The sequence below is a fragment of the Alosa pseudoharengus genome, unplaced genomic scaffold, assembly GCF_046254945.1.
Source record: "Alosa pseudoharengus isolate Yale_2024_CS ecotype anadromous, Long Island Sound unplaced genomic scaffold, YU_APseudo_1.1 YU_APseudo_1.1_scf_11, whole genome shotgun sequence".
NCBI classification, from domain to species: Eukaryota; Metazoa; Chordata; class Actinopteri; order Clupeiformes; family Clupeidae; genus Alosa; species Alosa pseudoharengus.
This window is the reverse complement of record NW_027468576.1, coordinates 14,930,783-14,945,914: the sequence shown is the minus strand read 5'-3', so window position 1 is coordinate 14,945,914 and position 15,132 is coordinate 14,930,783. Positions and strand designations below refer to the sequence as shown.

At 43.8% G+C, this 15,132-nt stretch overlaps 23 non-coding genes across 23 annotated transcripts; all 23 read left to right on the top strand.

Moving 5' to 3' along the window:
- Window positions 1–8,486: 8,486 nt before the first annotated feature.
- On the top strand, window positions 8,487–8,568 carry trnal-uag (transfer RNA leucine (anticodon UAG)). Its single transcript has one exon. It is a non-coding gene; the product is annotated as a tRNA-Leu (tRNA).
- Window positions 8,569–8,898: 330 nt separating this feature from the next.
- trnag-ucc (transfer RNA glycine (anticodon UCC)) lies at window positions 8,899–8,970 on the top strand. The gene has a single exon. It is a non-coding gene; the product is annotated as a tRNA-Gly (tRNA).
- Window positions 8,971–9,065: 95 nt separating this feature from the next.
- trnal-aag (transfer RNA leucine (anticodon AAG)) lies at window positions 9,066–9,147 on the top strand. Its single transcript has one exon. It is a non-coding gene; the product is annotated as a tRNA-Leu (tRNA).
- Window positions 9,148–9,284: 137 nt separating this feature from the next.
- Window positions 9,285–9,366, top strand: trnal-uag (transfer RNA leucine (anticodon UAG)). Its single transcript has one exon. It is a non-coding gene; the product is annotated as a tRNA-Leu (tRNA).
- A 352-nt stretch (window positions 9,367–9,718) lies between these two features.
- On the top strand, window positions 9,719–9,790 carry trnag-ucc (transfer RNA glycine (anticodon UCC)). Its single transcript has one exon. It is a non-coding gene; the product is annotated as a tRNA-Gly (tRNA).
- Window positions 9,791–9,884: 94 nt separating this feature from the next.
- Window positions 9,885–9,966, top strand: trnal-aag (transfer RNA leucine (anticodon AAG)). The gene has a single exon. It is a non-coding gene; the product is annotated as a tRNA-Leu (tRNA).
- A 151-nt stretch (window positions 9,967–10,117) lies between these two features.
- Window positions 10,118–10,199, top strand: trnal-uag (transfer RNA leucine (anticodon UAG)). Its single transcript has one exon. It is a non-coding gene; the product is annotated as a tRNA-Leu (tRNA).
- Window positions 10,200–10,551: 352 nt separating this feature from the next.
- Window positions 10,552–10,623, top strand: trnag-ucc (transfer RNA glycine (anticodon UCC)). The gene has a single exon. It is a non-coding gene; the product is annotated as a tRNA-Gly (tRNA).
- Window positions 10,624–10,936: 313 nt separating this feature from the next.
- trnal-uag (transfer RNA leucine (anticodon UAG)) lies at window positions 10,937–11,018 on the top strand. Its single transcript has one exon. It is a non-coding gene; the product is annotated as a tRNA-Leu (tRNA).
- Window positions 11,019–11,371: 353 nt separating this feature from the next.
- trnag-ucc (transfer RNA glycine (anticodon UCC)) lies at window positions 11,372–11,443 on the top strand. Its single transcript has one exon. It is a non-coding gene; the product is annotated as a tRNA-Gly (tRNA).
- A 95-nt stretch (window positions 11,444–11,538) lies between these two features.
- Window positions 11,539–11,620, top strand: trnal-aag (transfer RNA leucine (anticodon AAG)). The gene has a single exon. It is a non-coding gene; the product is annotated as a tRNA-Leu (tRNA).
- Window positions 11,621–11,757: 137 nt separating this feature from the next.
- On the top strand, window positions 11,758–11,839 carry trnal-uag (transfer RNA leucine (anticodon UAG)). The gene has a single exon. It is a non-coding gene; the product is annotated as a tRNA-Leu (tRNA).
- A 352-nt stretch (window positions 11,840–12,191) lies between these two features.
- trnag-ucc (transfer RNA glycine (anticodon UCC)) lies at window positions 12,192–12,263 on the top strand. Its single transcript has one exon. It is a non-coding gene; the product is annotated as a tRNA-Gly (tRNA).
- A 94-nt stretch (window positions 12,264–12,357) lies between these two features.
- trnal-aag (transfer RNA leucine (anticodon AAG)) lies at window positions 12,358–12,439 on the top strand. Its single transcript has one exon. It is a non-coding gene; the product is annotated as a tRNA-Leu (tRNA).
- Window positions 12,440–12,576: 137 nt separating this feature from the next.
- trnal-uag (transfer RNA leucine (anticodon UAG)) lies at window positions 12,577–12,658 on the top strand. Its single transcript has one exon. It is a non-coding gene; the product is annotated as a tRNA-Leu (tRNA).
- A 330-nt stretch (window positions 12,659–12,988) lies between these two features.
- Window positions 12,989–13,060, top strand: trnag-ucc (transfer RNA glycine (anticodon UCC)). The gene has a single exon. It is a non-coding gene; the product is annotated as a tRNA-Gly (tRNA).
- A 95-nt stretch (window positions 13,061–13,155) lies between these two features.
- Window positions 13,156–13,237, top strand: trnal-aag (transfer RNA leucine (anticodon AAG)). Its single transcript has one exon. It is a non-coding gene; the product is annotated as a tRNA-Leu (tRNA).
- Window positions 13,238–13,374: 137 nt separating this feature from the next.
- On the top strand, window positions 13,375–13,456 carry trnal-uag (transfer RNA leucine (anticodon UAG)). Its single transcript has one exon. It is a non-coding gene; the product is annotated as a tRNA-Leu (tRNA).
- A 352-nt stretch (window positions 13,457–13,808) lies between these two features.
- Window positions 13,809–13,880, top strand: trnag-ucc (transfer RNA glycine (anticodon UCC)). Its single transcript has one exon. It is a non-coding gene; the product is annotated as a tRNA-Gly (tRNA).
- A 94-nt stretch (window positions 13,881–13,974) lies between these two features.
- Window positions 13,975–14,056, top strand: trnal-aag (transfer RNA leucine (anticodon AAG)). The gene has a single exon. It is a non-coding gene; the product is annotated as a tRNA-Leu (tRNA).
- Window positions 14,057–14,207: 151 nt separating this feature from the next.
- trnal-uag (transfer RNA leucine (anticodon UAG)) lies at window positions 14,208–14,289 on the top strand. Its single transcript has one exon. It is a non-coding gene; the product is annotated as a tRNA-Leu (tRNA).
- A 352-nt stretch (window positions 14,290–14,641) lies between these two features.
- Window positions 14,642–14,713, top strand: trnag-ucc (transfer RNA glycine (anticodon UCC)). Its single transcript has one exon. It is a non-coding gene; the product is annotated as a tRNA-Gly (tRNA).
- A 313-nt stretch (window positions 14,714–15,026) lies between these two features.
- trnal-uag (transfer RNA leucine (anticodon UAG)) lies at window positions 15,027–15,108 on the top strand. Its single transcript has one exon. It is a non-coding gene; the product is annotated as a tRNA-Leu (tRNA).
- The last annotated feature ends 24 nt before the right edge of the window (window positions 15,109–15,132 follow it).

Sequence of the window (15,132 nt, the reverse complement as noted above, 5' to 3'; positions counted from 1 at the left end):
TAGACGGGTTGGGTGTTTCTTCTGTGGAGAAAATGAATGCACAGGCACAGATTGAGATTCATATTATTTCTCTCAAACTACAAGCTCAGACTATCAAGGACCTCCGCTGTATTAAATAGCATATTTGAAGTTCATGAATGAAGGTCAAACTACAAGTTAGGGAGCTTCACTGGTCTATGCAGTTATGTTGAGCAGACCAGAATATTACCACTTAAAGATGTTTTAGGACCACAAGCAGCTGCTGGCATGACTGAAAAGTAGCATAATTGATGACATAGTCCAAGTAAATAAATTTTAAACAGCATTTGGCTGATAGTTGGTAATTGGGCCTATTACCTGGACCCAGGGCCTGCCCCACTCAGGTGCATGCACTCTCATACACAGACAGGATCATGCTTGCTCTTAGTACATGCTTTATCAACTAGCTGTAGAATATAGCTTTGCACAATTAACTTACAAATATTGCATATAGCAATAATATAAGCTCAGATAATTAGCTTATATTAGCTTATCATATTAGCATACATTATAAATTTACCATTAGTAGGCCTACTTTACTTGGTTACTACAATATTTTGTCAGTTATCGACTGATAATAACAAACTTTCAGCTTACCTCAATATGCTTTTTCACGGCGAGTTTTGAAAGCCATAGCTCGTGGTACTTGGGTGCGCAGAGCTTGCAGCAGTGCATCCGAAAGGAGTCGTTTTTGCATCCAACCATTTCGAAAAGTTCTTCCAGGGATGTACAAGTATTGGCTGGTCTTCCTGGCTACCAACCTCTTCGCTAGTGCTTGGTTGGGACATTTCGCTTAAGTTCTCTTCTCTGCCATGGACATCTTTGTAGGCTACTTCGCTACATACAGTATGTTTGCTATGTCCTTGTTGGAGTGTGATGGTTTGAGAGAGGTTATATATCCTAATCAGTTTTGGAGAATGTGTGTTCCCTCACCAAAAAGTTGGAAAGCATTTTAAACACCATTTGCCCACTTACTAGCACATTAAGATTGCTACAAAATAATAATAATAATAATAACTAGAAAAGCATTTCCTGAAGGAAATACAGTGCATGAAAATGCAAAAAATATGATGTAAAATATCATACAGAGTAAAAACAAACTATATTGGTTGCTAGGTAGATGAGGTTTAATATAGTTGGAGTGACTGAACAGTTAAATAGGTGGATAGTTTATATGGTTAAATGATTTGCTTGGTAGATAAGGTTTAATATAGTTGGAATGATTGAACGGTTAAATAGGTGGATAATACTTAACTTAGTTAACTTAGCTAATGTTTTCATTTTTAGTAGTTATGCTAACTAGCTAACTATGTTAACCATGTGACTTAGCTAACCTAGCTAATCATTTTTAGCAGTTTTGCTAACTATGTTAACTAGCATGCTAACATGCTAACTATGCTAACCATGTTACTTAGCTAACTTAGCTAATCATTTTTAGCAGTTTTTAAAGAAATGCTAACTAGCATGCTAACATGCTATCATGCTAACTGTGCTAACCATGTTACTTAGCTAACTTAGCTAATAATTTTTAGCAGTTTTATAAAAAATGCTAATAAGCATGCTAACATGCTAGCATGTTAACTATGTTAACCATGTTACTTAGCTAACTTAGCTAATCATTTTTAGCAGTTTTGAAAAAAATGCTAACTAGCATGTTAACATGCTAACTGTGCTAACCATGTTACTTAGCTAACTTAGCTAATCATTTTTAGCAGTTTTATTAAAAATGCTAACTAGCATGCTAACATGCTAGCATGCTAACTATGCTAACCATGTGACTTAGCTAACTTAGCTAATCATTTTTAGCAGTTTTGCTAAAAATGCTAACTAGCATGCTAACATGCTAGCATGCTAACTATGCTAACCATGTGACTTAGCTAACTTAGCTAATCATTTTTAGCAGTTTTGCTAAAAATGCTAACTAGCATGCTAACATGCTAGCATGCTAACTATGCTAACCATGTGACTTAGCTAACTTAGCTAATCATTTTTAGCAGTTTTGCTAAAAATGCTAACTAGCATGCTAACATGCTAGCATGTTAACTATGCTAACCAAGTTACTTAGCTAACTTAGCTAACTAGCTACAGTGGGTAGGAGTCATAGTTGATGACAAGTAACAGTTACAATGGCTGAACAGTTAAAAAGTTCAGTAGTTTAAAGGGTTAACAGCAGTTTAAAGGGTAAACAGCAGTTGAACAGGATGTGTAGTCTTAATAGGGCCAGTTTGTATGCTTAAAGCCTGAAAGTGGCAGTTGATCCAGGTGGCCCGAACACCTGCCACAGGATTCTAATTGCTGTGATGTCATAAAGGGCAATGTTAAGTCAATGGGGAAATTTTGATAGTTTTTAATTAATAGTTTAAAAAGTATAAAAGTTACAAAGATGAAAAATACATAGCACTCTTATCCCAAGTAAGACCTACGTAACAAAGTTTGAATGAAGTTTCTACGTTAAACGGTTGAAGCTGCATTAACCCTTAGAACCCGATTGACGCAAAGTGCGTCAAAAAACACACCCTTTCTTCTCTGTTACATTGCTCCGGAATGGTTCATCGCAGCAAGATGAAACCTTTATTGCACGACAGAGCAGAAGTGGGGCTTTCCAACGAGACTACACACTTGTCTGTACGATCAAGTATGAAAATTAAAAAAAATCATGAAATTAAATCAAATTGCATCATATTTACAGTCTATACTTCTCTGCGTTCACCTGCACACACATTACTCTAGTTTGAATTACTCGCGAACCCGTGATCGCATCGATATGGCAAGCATATCAGATGAAAGAGGGGGCACAGGGCTATCCATTGGTACCATGTTTATCGATCCTTCTGGCTTATAAAACCAGACGAAGTGACTGCAAAATAATAACGTCATGTACACAAACCAACACTGCATACTCATTACTCTCGTTTGAATTACTCGCGGACCCGTGATCGCATAGATATGCCACGCATGTCAGATGAAAGAGGAGACTCAGAGCTATCATTTGATACCAAGTACATCCTTCTGGGTTATAAAACAGACGAAGTGACAGCAAAATAATAACTTCATATAGCTGGACTTACCCCACGTTTTTGTCTGTTCTTGTGGCAAAGCATGTTTATAATCCAATGCTATCATGTGTTTCTCTATGGCAAAGCATGTTCATATTCCGGTTTTGTGATCCTAGCAAATTCCTGCATGGCATCCAATTCAAGGCTCACATTGCATCCCAATTTGTTCAACAAATAAACACCTTTTTTGCCTTTACTTTGTTCATGGCAATGCAGTAAAGAGTTGAGAATTATTATGACTGCATACACACAGGCACGCAGGCTAACACGCAACCTCGGGTCAAGTCAGGTCAGATCAGTTCGTGTCACAGATATGGAGCGCAGAAAGGTCATTTTTCATCACTAAATAAAAAATAGCATTTATTTCCGTAAATCACACAGCAAATATTTCTGTAAATTGCTCAGCCCCAGAGTATCCCTCCAACATGGCAATTATATCGCCCGATTCAGGACAGTCTGCCCTACACACACATGAAATGCATGTAGAGCTGTGAGCTTGCTGTGGTGAGATACATGTCGAAATATAAGAATTTTTATAATACACTTTTTATATTTTAATTCTTTAAAAATCAAAATAAAATCAATGCTAGTATTAATACATGAAATGATGGCAGATCTGAATAGCTTAAACTCTCCTGAAAAAAACAATATATAATATATGTGTGTGGCACTTACAATGACCAGAATAAATCCTTATGAATAAAGGTAGTGAAAATGCCCTAAAAACAGCTTAGGGTTCTAAGGGTTAAATGCGTTAGAAGAAGAATAAGAACTAGAAAAGCATTTCCTGAAGGAAATACAGTGCATGAAAATGCAAAAAATATGATGTAAAATATCATACAGAGTAAAAACAAACTATATTGGTTGCTAGGTAGATGAGGTTTAATATAGTTGGAATGACTGAACAGTTAAATAGGTGGATAGTTTATATAGTTAAATGATTTGCTTGGTAGATAAGGTTTAATATAGTTGGAATGATTGAACGGTTAAATAGGTGGATAATTTAAATGGTTAAATTATTTAGGTAGATAATTGACGATAACTGACATTTGGAATGGCTCTAATGTTTGCTAGCAGTTATGCTAACTATGTTATCAAAGATAATAATGTTAACCAAGTTACTTAACTTAGTTAACTTAGCTAATGTTTTCATTTTTAGTAGTTATGCTAACTATTCTAACTAGCATGCTAACATGCTAACTATGTTACTTAGCTAACTTAGCTAATCATTTTTAGCAGTTATACTAACTATGCTAACTAGCATGCTAACATGCTAGCATGCTAACTATGCTAACCATGTTACTTAGCTAACTTAGCTAATCATTTTTAGCAGTTTTGCTAAAAATGCTAACTAGTATGCTAACATGTTAGCATGCTAACTATGCTAACCATGTGACTTAGCTAACTTAGCTAATCATTTTTAGCAGTTTTGCAAAAAATGCTAACTAGCATGCTAACATGCTAGCATGCTAACTATGCTAACCATGTGACTTAGCTAACTTAGCTAATCATTTTTAGCAGTTTTGCTAAAAATGCTAACTAGCATGCTAACTAGCATGCTAACATGCTAGCATGCTAACTATGCTAACCAAGTTACTTAGCTAACTTAGCTAACTAGCTACAGTGGGTAGGAGTCATAGTTGATGACAAGTAACAGTTACAATGGCTGAACAGTTAAAAAGTTCAGTAGTTTAAAGGGTTAAATTGTTTAACAGTGAAATATTGTAGTGTGGACTTTTATTTTGAAACAGTTTTTGGCAGAGGAAGCAGTTGAACAGGATGTGTAGTCTTAATAGGTCCAGTTTGTATGCTTAAAGCCTGAGACTGGCAGTTGATGCAGCTGGCCCGAACACCTGCCATAGGATTCTAATTGCTTAACGGCTCTATTGTGATGTCATCAGCCCATGTTAAGTCTATGGGGAAATTTTGAACAGTTTTTAATTAATAGTTTAAAAAGTATAAAAGTTACAAAGCTGAAAAATACATAGCAGGCATGTCCTAAGTAAGACCTACGTAACATAGTTTGAATGAAGTTTCTACGTTAAACGGTTGAAGCTGCATTAAGTGCGTTAGAAGAAGAATAAGAATCAGAAGAAGCCTAGGAAGAACAGTACAGTGCATTTTCATGCACTGTAATAAGAAGAACTAGAAAAGCATTTCCTGAAGGAAATACAGTGCATGAAAATGCAAAAATATGATGAGTTCATATGGTTAAATTATTTGCTTGGTAGATAAGGTTTACTATAGTTGGAATGACTGAACAGTTAAATAGGTTGATAATTGAAATGGTTAAATTATTTAGGCAGATAGTTGACGATAACTAACAGTTGGAATGGCTCCAATGTTTGCTAGTAGTTATGCTAACTATGTTAAAGATAATAATGGTAACCAAGTAACTATGCTAACTAGCATGCTAACAATATTAAAATGTTAACTATGCTAACCATATGACTTAGCTAACCTAGCTAATAATTTTTATTAGTTATGATAACTATGCTAATTAACATGCTAACATGCTAATTATGTTAACCATGTGACTTAGCTAACTTCGCTTATCATTTTTAACAGTAATGCTAACTAGCATGCTAACATGCTAACCATGTGACTTAGCTAACTTAGCTAATCATTTTTAGCAGTTTTGCTAAAAAATGCTAACTAGCATGCTAACATGCTAGCATGCTAACTATGCTAACCATATGACTTAGCTAACTTAGCTAATCATTTTTAGCAGTTTTGAAAAAAATGCTAACTAGCATGCTAACATGTTAGCATGCTAACTATGCTAACCATGTGACTTAGCTAACTTAGCTAATCATTTTTAGCAGTTTTGCAAAAAATGCTAACTAGCATGCTAACATGTTAGCATGCTAACTATGCTAACCATGTGACTTAGCTAACTTAGCTAATCGTTTTTAACAGTTTTGCTAAAAATGCTAACTAGCATGCTAACTAGCATGCTAACATGCTAGCATGCTAACTATGCTAACCAAGTTACTTAGCTATCTTAGCTAACTAGCTACAGTGGGTAGGAGTCATAGTTGATGACAAGTAACAGTTACAATGGCTGAACAGATAAAAGTTCAGTAGTTTAAAGGGTTAAATTGTTTAACAGTGAAATATTGTAGTGAGGACTTTTATTTTGAAACAGTTTTTGGCAGAGGAAGCAGTTGAACAGGATGTGTAGTCTTAATAGGGCCAGTTTGTATGCTTAAAGCCTGAGACTGGCAGTTGATGCAGCTGGCCCGAACACCTGCCATAGGATTCTAATTGCTTAACGGCTCTATTGTGATGTCATCAGCCCATGTTAAGTCTATGGGGAAATTTTGAACAGTTTTTAATTAATAGTTTAAAAAGTATAAAAGTTACAAAGCTGAAAAATACAAAGCACCCATGTCCTAAGTAAGACCTACGTAACATAGTTTGAATGAAGTTTCTACGTTAAGCGGTTGAAGCTGCATTAATTGCGTTAGAAGAAGAAGAATAAGAAGCCTAGGAAGAACAGTACAGTGCATTTTCATGCACTGTAATCATAAGAATAAGAAGCCTAGGAAGAACAGTACAGTGCATTTTCATGCACTGTATTAAGAAGAAGCCTAGGAAGAACAGTACAGTGCATTTTCATGCACTGTAATAATAAGAAGAAGCCTAGGAAGAACAGTACAGTGCATTTTCATGCACTGTAATAAGAAGCCTAGGAAGAACAGTACAGTGCATTTTCATGCACTGTAATAAGAAGCCTAGGAAGAACAGTACAGTGCATTTTCATGCACTGTAAAAAGAAGCCTAGGAAGAACAGTATAGTGCATTTTCATGCACTATAATAAAATGCCTAGGAAGAACAGTACAGTGCATTTTCATGCACTGTAATAAGAAGCCTAGGAAGAACAGTATAGTGCATTTTCATGCACTATAATAAATCGGATAACAATAGAGTGTATTTTCATGCACTCTAATAAGAAGAAGAAGAAGAAGAAGAAGCCTAGGAAGAACAGTAGAGTGCATTTTCATGCACTCTAATAACTAGAAATGAAATGCCAGAGGAATTACAATAGTGGATGGAAAGCTGCTGGCTTAATGTTGGTGGGGAGATTCCTGGAGAAAAAAAAATCGAATCACTTAATCTTTGAGTTCATACAAACCCTCGTACCAAAAAACCTTGTGTGTCAAGGCGTTCTTGAGATATAAGACTCAAGGTGTTTTTGACCTTGACATTCAACCTTTGACCTCCAACATCAATTCACTTCATCTTTGAGTCCATACAAACACTCATACCAAATTTCAGGCATGTATGTCAAGGCATTCTTGAGATATTGCGCTCAGAGTATTCATGGACTTGACCTTTGACCTTCAACATCAACTCACTTCATCTTTGTGTCCCTACAAACACTTGTACCAAATTTGAAGCATATGCGTCAGGCCGTTCTGGAGATATAACACACCTGTGCCTGTGACACCTGTGCCAGTGTTCTGATTAGCCCATCAGGAACTACTCTGGGAGCTTAACGAGCGCAGCTGGCTTTAGGCCATTATGACATCACAGCCTCCATTCAAGTCTATGGGGGGGGAGGGGGGCAGATGAAAAGGAGTCAGGAAGAGCAGTCAGACTAAAAGGTCTCAGATACAAAGTTATAGAGTCATGTTTCAGACATCAGATAAAAAGGAGTTAGGTCTTAGGAAAACCGCTGTCAGAAAAAGGGGAGTCAGACAAAAAGTTCTCAGATGAAAAGTTATCACAGTCAAGTCTCAGGAAAACCGCTGTCAGAAGAAGCGGAGTCAGATGAAAAATTCTTAGATGAAAAGGTTTCAGGAAAACAGGTATTTCTGTTAACTAGTACAACAAGCAAAGTTATTTGTGATATAATAGGCCACAAAATAGTTGTTTTATGAAAGCTAGTTGAGTCATGTAGTTCAACTATATTTATTTAATAATTAGTAAGAAAAAACAAGATTTCCACCGTAATTTCCTGTGATTTAAATATTTAAATATTTCAAGGCGCTATTGCGCTACACGGCCACCAGATGACGCCATTTCACTGCTTGCTTTTCCATCCAAAAAAGGCCAACGTGCAGTGAAATGCCGCTATCTAGTGGCATGAAGCTGTAAGTGGTTCGCACACTAGTGATTAGAAAAAGTCTTACAAAAAAGGAGCAACTAATTTTAATAGAGCAAGAGCAGGCGTTTCTGCCATCCAGCAATTATCAATGCTGGCCGGGAGGTCTAAGGCGCTGGATTAAGGCTCCAGTCTCTTCGGGGGCGTGGGTTTGACCGCTGCCATTATGACCAGCAGTGCAAGAAGAGATGGCTTTGCCCTAAAAACCAATGGGTGAATGACAGTCATGTCGCCTGTCTTCTCTAGCCATCTCGCTAACAGAAGTGAGGAATTCTTCCCTCCTGAGGGTTTTGCCCTGTGGGGTAGTCTGGCCGAGCGGTCTAAGGCGCTGGATTTAGGCTCCAGTCTCTCTGCAGGCGTGGGTTCAAATCCCACCACTGCCATTATCTTCTGATTTGCGAAGACCGAGCCTGTCCTTTTATCAGGGCCTCGTGAGCAAATGTCGACGTCCCTCTCCGCGTTTGCTGCAAGTCTTGGGATTCTGAGCCACGCCCTGCTTGCAGTGTCTGGAGGTGACCGAATTGGAGCAAGCTTTTTGATACAGCTGTTGCCTCCACTTCCAGAGACGCCTTGCGGTTTGAAAGTTGCTACTCTTGTGCCGAGCTAGCAAAGGCTATGCCAGTCTGTTGAACTGCCTGCTTCACAAGGCTAAAAAATATGTCGGGACTGCAAAGGGCCTGACTGATAGGCAAAGGCTTTTCCCCGTCAGTGTGGCGTTGGTGGTATAGTGGTTAGCATAGCTGCCTTCCAAGCAGTTGATCCGGGTTCGATTCCCGGCCAACGCAGTGCTCTCTCTTTACTAAAAGTCCCCTTTACTGAGTCCCAAAGGCCTCCGGTCTCACTACGAGATTTGCGCCTCCTCATTCCCGTCAAAACACAGGGTAGCGTGGCCGAGCGGTCTAAGGCGCTGGATTAAGGCTCCAGTCTCTTCGGGGGCGTGGGTTCGAATCCCACAGCTGCCATTATGACCAGCAGTGCAAGAAGAGATGGCTTTGCCCTCAAAACCAATGGGTGAATGACAGTCATGTCGCCTGTCTTCTCTAGCCATCTCGCTAACAGAAGTGAGGAATTCTTCCCTCCTGAGGGTTTTGCCCTGTGGGGTAGTGTGGCCGAGCGGTCTAAGGCGCTGGATTTAGGCTCCAGTCTCTCTGGAGGCGTGGGTTCAAATCCCACCACTGCCATTATCTTCTGATTTGCGAAGACCGAGCCTGTCCTTTTATCAGGGCCTCGTGAGCAAATGTCGACGTCCCTCTCCGCGTTTGCTGCAAGTCTTGGGATTCTGAGCCAGGCCCTGCTTGCAGTGTCTGGAGGTGACCGAATTGGAGCAAGCTTTTTGATACAGCTGTTGCCTCCACTTCCAGAGACGCCTTGCGGTTTGAAAGATGCTACTCTTGTGCCGAGCTAGCAAAGGCTATGCCAGTCTGTTGAACTGCCTGCTTCACAAGGCTAAAAAATATGTCGGGACTGCAAGGGCCTGACTGATAGGCCTACTTTAGCTTAGCCTTGTTGCAAAGGCTTTTCCCCATCAGTGTGGCGTTGGTGGTATAGTGGTTAGCATAGCTGCCTTCCAAGCAGTTGACCCGGGTTCGATTCCCAGCCAACGCAGTGCTCTGTCTTTACGTAAAGTCCTCTTTACTGAGTCCCAAGGCCTCCGGTCTCACTAAGAGATTTGCACCTCCTCATTCCCATCAAAACACAGGGTAGCGTGGCCGAGCGTTTTAATGTGCTGGATTAAGGCTCCAGTCTCTTCGGGGGCGTGGGTTCGAATCCCACCGCTGCCATTATGACCAGCAGTGCAAGAAGAGATGGCTTTGCCCTCAAAACCAATGGGTGAATGACAGTCATGTCGCCTGTCTTCTCTAGCCATCTCGCTAACAGAAGTGAGGAATTCTTCCCTCCTGAGGGTTTTGCCCTGAGGGTTTTGCCCTGTGGGGTAGTGTGGCCGAGCGGTCTAAGGCGCTGGATTTAGGCTCCAGTCTCTCTGGAGGCGTGGGTTCAAATCCCACCACTGCCATTATCTTCTGATTTGCGAAGACCGAGCCTGTCCTTTTATCAGGGCCTCGTGAGCAAATGTCGACGTCCCTCTCCGCGTTTGCTGCAAGTCTTGGGATTCTGAGCCAGGCCCTGCTTGCAGTGTCTGGAGGTGACCGAATTGGAGCAAGCTTTTTGATACAGCTGTTGCCTCCACTTCCAGAGACGCCTTGCGGTTTGAAAGATGCTACTCTTGTGCCGAGCTAGCAAAGGCTATGCCAGTCTGTTGAACTGCCTGCTTCACAAGGCTAAAAAATATGTCGGGACTGCAAGGGCCTGACTGATAGGCCTACTTTAGCTTAGCCTTGTTGCAAAGGCTTTTCCCCATCAGTGTGGCGTTGGTGGTATAGTGGTTAGCATAGCTGCCTTCCAAGCAGTTGACCCGGGTTCGATTCCCAGCCAACGCAGTGCTCTGTCTTTACGTAAAGTCCTCTTTACTGAGTCCCAAGGCCTCCGGTCTCACTAAGAGATTTGCGCCTCCTCATTCCCGTCAAAACACAGGGTAGCGTGGCCGAGCGTTTTAATGTGCTGGATTAAGCCTCCAGTCTCTTCGGGGGCGTGGGTTCGAATCCCACCGCTGCCATTATGACCAGCAGTGCAAGAAGAGATGGCTTTGCCCTCAAAACCAATGGGTGAATGAAAGTCATGTCACCTGTCTTCTCTAGCCATCTCGCTAACAGAAGTGAGGAATTCTTCCCTCCTGAGGGTTTTGCCCTGTGGGGTAGTCTGGCCGAGCGGTCTAAGGCGCTGGATTTAGGCTCCAGTCTCTCTGCAGGCGTGGGTTCAAATCCCACCACTGCCATTATCTTCTGATTTGCGAAGACCGAGCCTGTCCTTTTATCAGGGCCTCGTGAGCAAATGTCGACGTCCCTCTCCGCGTTTGCTGCAAGTCTTGGGATTCTGAGCCACGCCCTGCTTGCAGTGTCTGGAGGTGACCGAATTGGAGCAAGCTTTTTGATACAGCTGTTGCCTCCACTTCCAGAGACGCCTTGCGGTTTGAAAGTTGCTACTCTTGTGCCGAGCTAGCAAAGGCTATGCCAGTCTGTTGAACTGCCTGCTTCACAAGGCTAAAAAATATGTCGGGACTGCAAAGGGCCTGACTGATAGGCCTACTTTGGCTTAGCCTTGTTGCAAAGGCTTTTCCCCGTCAGTGTGGCGTTGTTGGTATAGTGGTTAGCATAGCTGCCTTCCAAGCAGTTGACCCGGGTTCGATTCCCGGCCAACGCAGTGCTCTCTCTTTACTAAAAGTCCCCTTTACTGAGTCCCAAAGGCCTCCGGTCTCACTACGAGATTTGCGCCTCCTCATTCCCGTCAAAACACAGGGTAGCGTGGCCGAGCGGTCTAAGGCGCTGGATTAAGGCTCCAGTCTCTTCGGGGGCGTGGGTTCGAATCCCACAGCTGCCATTATGACCAGCAGTGCAAGAAGAGATGGCTTTGCCCTCAAAACCAATGGGTGAATGACAGTCATGTCGCCTGTCTTCTCTAGCCATCTCGCTAACAGAAGTGAGGAATTCTTCCCTCCTGAGGGTTTTGCCCTGTGGGGTAGTGTGGCCGAGCGGTCTAAGGCGCTGGATTTAGGCTCCAGTCTCTCTGGAGGCGTGGGTTCAAATCCCACCACTGCCATTATCTTCTGATTTGCGAAGACCGAGCCTGTCCTTTTATCAGGGCCTCGTGAGCAAATGTCGACGTCCCTCTCCGCGTTTGCTGCAAGTCTTGGGATTCTGAGCCAGGCCCTGCTTGCAGTGTCTGGAGGTGACCGAATTGGAGCAAGCTTTTTGATACAGCTGTTGCCTCCACTTCCAGAGACGCCTTGCGGTTTGAAAGATGCTACTCTTGTGCCGAGCTAGCAAAGGCTATGCCAGTCTGTTGAACTGCCTGCTTCACAAGGCTAAAAAATATGTCGGGACTGCAAGGGCCTGACTGATAGGCCTACTTTAGCTTAGCCTTGTTGCAAAGGCTTTTCCCCATCAGTGTGGCGTTGGTGGTATAGTGGTTAGCATAGCTGCCTTCCAAGCAGTTGACCCGGGTTCGATTCCCAGCCAACGCAGTGCTCTGTCTTTACGTAAAGTCCTCTTTACTGAGTCCCAAGGCCTCCGGTCTCACTAAGAGATTTGCACCTCCTCATTCCCATCAAAACACAGGGTAGCGTGGCCGAGCGTTTTAATGTGCTGGATTAAGGCTCCAGTCTCTTCGGGGGCGTGGGTTCGAATCCCACCGCTGCCATTATGACCAGCAGTGCAAGAAGAGATGGCTTTGCCCTCAAAACCAATGGGTGAATGACAGTCATGTCGCCTGTCTTCTCTAGCCATCTCGCTAACAGAAGTGAGGAATTCTTCCCTCCTGAGGGTTTTGCCCTGTGGGGTAGTGTGGCCGAGCGGTCTAAGGCGCTGGATTTAGGCTCCAGTCTCTCTGGAGGCGTGGGTTCAAATCCCACCACTGCCATTATCTTCTGATTTGCGAAGACCGAGCCTGTCCTTTTATCAGGGCCTCGTGAGCAAATGTCGACGTCCCTCTCCGCGTTTGCTGCAAGTCTTGGGATTCTGAGCCACGCCCTGCTTGCAGTGTCTGGAGGTGACCGAATTGGAGCAAGCTTTTTGATACAGCTGTTGCCTCCACTTCCAGAGACGCCTTGCGGTTTGAAAGTTGCTACTCTTGTGCCGAGCTAGCAAAGGCTATGCCAGTCTGTTGAACTGCCTGCTTCACAAGGCTAAAAAATATGTCGGGACTGCAAAGGGCCTGACTGATAGGCAAAGGCTTTTCCCCGTCAGTGTGGCGTTGGTGGTATAGTGGTTAGCATAGCTGCCTTCCAAGCAGTTGATCCGGGTTCGATTCCCGGCCAACGCAGTGCTCTCTCTTTACTAAAAGTCCCCTTTACTGAGTCCCAAAGGCCTCCGGTCTCACTACGAGATTTGCGCCTCCTCATTCCCGTCAAAACACAGGGTAGCGTGGCCGAGCGGTCTAAGGCGCTGGATTAAGGCTCCAGTCTCTTCGGGGGCGTGGGTTCGAATCCCACAGCTGCCATTATGACCAGCAGTGCAAGAAGAGATGGCTTTGCCCTCAAAACCAATGGGTGAATGACAGTCATGTCGCCTGTCTTCTCTAGCCATCTCGCTAACAGAAGTGAGGAATTCTTCCCTCCTGAGGGTTTTGCCCTGTGGGGTAGTGTGGCCGAGCGGTCTAAGGCGCTGGATTTAGGCTCCAGTCTCTCTGGAGGCGTGGGTTCAAATCCCACCACTGCCATTATCTTCTGATTTGCGAAGACCGAGCCTGTCCTTTTATCAGGGCCTCGTGAGCAAATGTCGACGTCCCTCTCCGCGTTTGCTGCAAGTCTTGGGATTCTGAGCCAGGCCCTGCTTGCAGTGTCTGGAGGTGACCGAATTGGAGCAAGCTTTTTGATACAGCTGTTGCCTCCACTTCCAGAGACGCCTTGCGGTTTGAAAGATGCTACTCTTGTGCCGAGCTAGCAAAGGCTATGCCAGTCTGTTGAACTGCCTGCTTCACAAGGCTAAAAAATATGTCGGGACTGCAAGGGCCTGACTGATAGGCCTACTTTAGCTTAGCCTTGTTGCAAAGGCTTTTCCCCATCAGTGTGGCGTTGGTGGTATAGTGGTTAGCATAGCTGCCTTCCAAGCAGTTGACCCGGGTTCGATTCCCAGCCAACGCAGTGCTCTGTCTTTACGTAAAGTCCTCTTTACTGAGTCCCAAGGCCTCCGGTCTCACTAAGAGATTTGCACCTCCTCATTCCCATCAAAACACAGGGTAGCGTGGCCGAGCGTTTTAATGTGCTGGATTAAGGCTCCAGTCTCTTCGGGGGCGTGGGTTCGAATCCCACCGCTGCCATTATGACCAGCAGTGCAAGAAGAGATGGCTTTGCCCTCAAAACCAATGGGTGAATGACAGTCATGTCGCCTGTCTTCTCTAGCCATCTCGCTAACAGAAGTGAGGAATTCTTCCCTCCTGAGGGTTTTGCCCTGAGGGTTTTGCCCTGTGGGGTAGTGTGGCCGAGCGGTCTAAGGCGCTGGATTTAGGCTCCAGTCTCTCTGGAGGCGTGGGTTCAAATCCCACCACTGCCATTATCTTCTGATTTGCGAAGACCGAGCCTGTCCTTTTATCAGGGCCTCGTGAGCAAATGTCGACGTCCCTCTCCGCGTTTGCTGCAAGTCTTGGGATTCTGAGCCAGGCCCTGCTTGCAGTGTCTGGAGGTGACCGAATTGGAGCAAGCTTTTTGATACAGCTGTTGCCTCCACTTCCAGAGACGCCTTGCGGTTTGAAAGATGCTACTCTTGTGCCGAGCTAGCAAAGGCTATGCCAGTCTGTTGAACTGCCTGCTTCACAAGGCTAAAAAATATGTCGGGACTGCAAGGGCCTGACTGATAGGCCTACTTTAGCTTAGCCTTGTTGCAAAGGCTTTTCCCCATCAGTGTGGCGTTGGTGGTATAGTGGTTAGCATAGCTGCCTTCCAAGCAGTTGACCCGGGTTCGATTCCCAGCCAACGCAGTGCTCTGTCTTTACGTAAAGTCCTCTTTACTGAGTCCCAAGGCCTCCGGTCTCACTAAGAGATTTGCGCCTCCTCATTCCCGTCAAAACACAGGGTAGCGTGGCCGAGCGTTTTAATGTGCTGGATTAAGCCTCCAGTCTCTTCGGGGGCGTGGGTTCGAATCCCACCGCTGCCATTATGACCAGCAGTGCAAGAAGAGATGGCTTTGCCCTCAAAACCAATGGGTGAATGAAAGTCATGTCACCTGTCTTCTCTAGCCATCTCGCTAACAGAAGTGAGGAATTCTTCCCTCCTGAGGGTTTTGCCCTGTGGGGTAGTCTGGCCGAGCGGTCTAAGGCGCTGGATTTAGGCTCCAGTCTCTCTGCAGGCGTGGGTTCAAATCCCACCACTGCCATTATCTTCTGATTTGCGAAGACCG